The following is a 2,242-nucleotide window of genomic DNA, read 5'->3' on the forward strand; positions in this document are numbered from 1 at the left end:
CCTTTACAAAGAAATAATAGATGTTGGTATACAGTAAGCTATTTGCTTTCACGCCAAGACAATCAGCACCATATAGGCACATACATACTTTTAAGGGTTTATTTAGTGTTAGGTTTAGATTTGAGGTTTGTGCCAAGAGTCAGGGGGCTTAAAGCAGAATTAACATATATACAATGTATTTTATATGTTAACATTCGGAAATTGCAAGTAAAAAATTGTGCATGCATAATTGCAAATCTGTGATTCATTATGCATTAACTATATTCCATTTATTCAGTATATCTGTTCATCACAAGAGATGAGCTCCAGCTCAAACTTGGGCTGGGACCGAACCCCAAAGGAAGTTCAGAATAGTTCATATTCCCATCGCACACCTTCCTGGGTATAGGCACATCTATTGTGAGTGCTGCAGCGATCACCAGCTGGACACTGGATCTATCACAGATAAACATACATCTTCTAGATTGTAAGCTCTAACGAGCAGGGCCCTCTAATTCCTCCTGTATTAAATTGTATTGTAACTGTATTGTCTTCCCTATTGTAAAGCGCTGCGAAAACTGTTGGTGCTTCATAAATCCTGTATAATAATAATGATGTTCACCAGCACACCATGGATCTTGCACAGCAGTCCAAAGTAACTTTTTATCGCAAAGGGATCCCATCACATCAGGATAAGTGCAAAGTTTCAGGGTCACGCAGGACCCCTTCGTCAGGCATGTGACATCACTCAGGCTCTGAGGAAGAGGCATTGCCTCGAAACGCGTCAGCCGTTCATCTTGATAGGATATTGGACTCCAACATTATGGACATTGCCAGTCGGAGTTGACATGCTGGTTTACATCGCTTGTTGGTGAGTAGACATTTTAATGATTTACTAATAAACGTCTACTGAGAATAATGCGCTAGGCTGGTGCGCCCCTTTTTTCTTGTGTTTATGCCTACAGTGTTTTGTCAACCACCCCGGTTGTGGAGGGCAGCAAGGTTTAGCCATTGTGGATGCCAAGTGAGAGTCCCGTGAAAGAGACAGTCTGAGAACCAGTTTCTGAGCGCAGGAGCCAGGTGCAAAGCATTGCATTTTTTCTATTTTGATGTGACATCACATGCCTGACGAAGGGGTCCTGCGTGACTCTGAAACGTTGCACTTATCCTGATGTGATGTGATCCCTTTGCTATAAAAAGTTTCTTTGGACTGCTGTGCAAGATCCATGGGGTGCTGGCGAACATGTATGTTTACCCGAAAGGAAGTTGTCACTTTTGCCCAATCAACTGCAGCCAGGGCATCCCCAGCTCCGCATCTACACATGCACAAAGGAGTGGAAATGCTTGGGACATTATTGACCTTACAATGCCACAGTGATGTCACAAGCTTCCTTGCCCCTTTGTGTGCATGCAGCAGAGGGGTGGGGAAAGCCCTGGCTGCAGTTGATTGGGTGGCAGTTGTAGTGGTGTATTTTGGTTTTGTGCTGCCCTAGGCAAGACTAAAATTGGGTGCCCCCACCCCCTAACCATGTAAATTTGCCCCACTCCCTCCTTTCTTTTTAACAGATGTGACTCCCTCCACAATTGAAGGACTGCAAGTCCCAGCATGAACCCCTGAGATCTTATGAGAGGGGGGTGGGTGAGGGAGGGAGGGAGAGAGATAAGGGGGATGAGAGAGAGAGAGAGAGAGGGGGGTGGGTGAGGGAGAGAGAGAGAGGGGGGATGAGAGAGAGGGGGATGAGAGAGGGGGGTGAGAGAGAGGGTGGTGAAAGAGAGAGAGGGGGGATGAGAGAGAGAGAAGGGGAGAGAGAGGGGAGTGAGAGAGGGGGGATAAGAGAGAGAGAGAGAGAGGGGGGGATGAGAGAGGGGGGATGAGAGAGGAGGGGTTGAGAGAGAGAGAGAGGGGGGGTGAGAGAGAAAGAGGGGGTGAGAGAAAGAGAGGGGGTGGGTGAGAGAAAGAGAGGGGGGTTAGAGGGGAGGCAAGAGAGAGGGGAGGCGAGAGAGAGAGGGGGTGTGAGAGAGAGGGGGTGTGAGAGAGAGGGGGGGTGAGAGAGAGGGGGGTGAGAGAGGGGGGGTGAGAGAGAGAAGGGGGTGAGAGAGAGAGGGGGGTGAGAGAGAGAGAGGGGGGTGAGAGAGAGAGAGAGGGGGGGGGTGAGTGAGAGAGAGAGAGGGGGGTTGGTGAAAGAGAGAGAGGGGGTGAGTGAAAGAGAGAGAGGGGGTGAGAGAAAGAATGAGGTGGGTGAGAGAAAGAAAGAGAGGGGGT

This window comes from Pelophylax lessonae (assembly GCF_965119305.1).
Source record: "Pelophylax lessonae genome assembly, chromosome: 6".
In the NCBI taxonomy this organism is placed as follows: domain Eukaryota; kingdom Metazoa; phylum Chordata; class Amphibia; order Anura; family Ranidae; genus Pelophylax; species Pelophylax lessonae.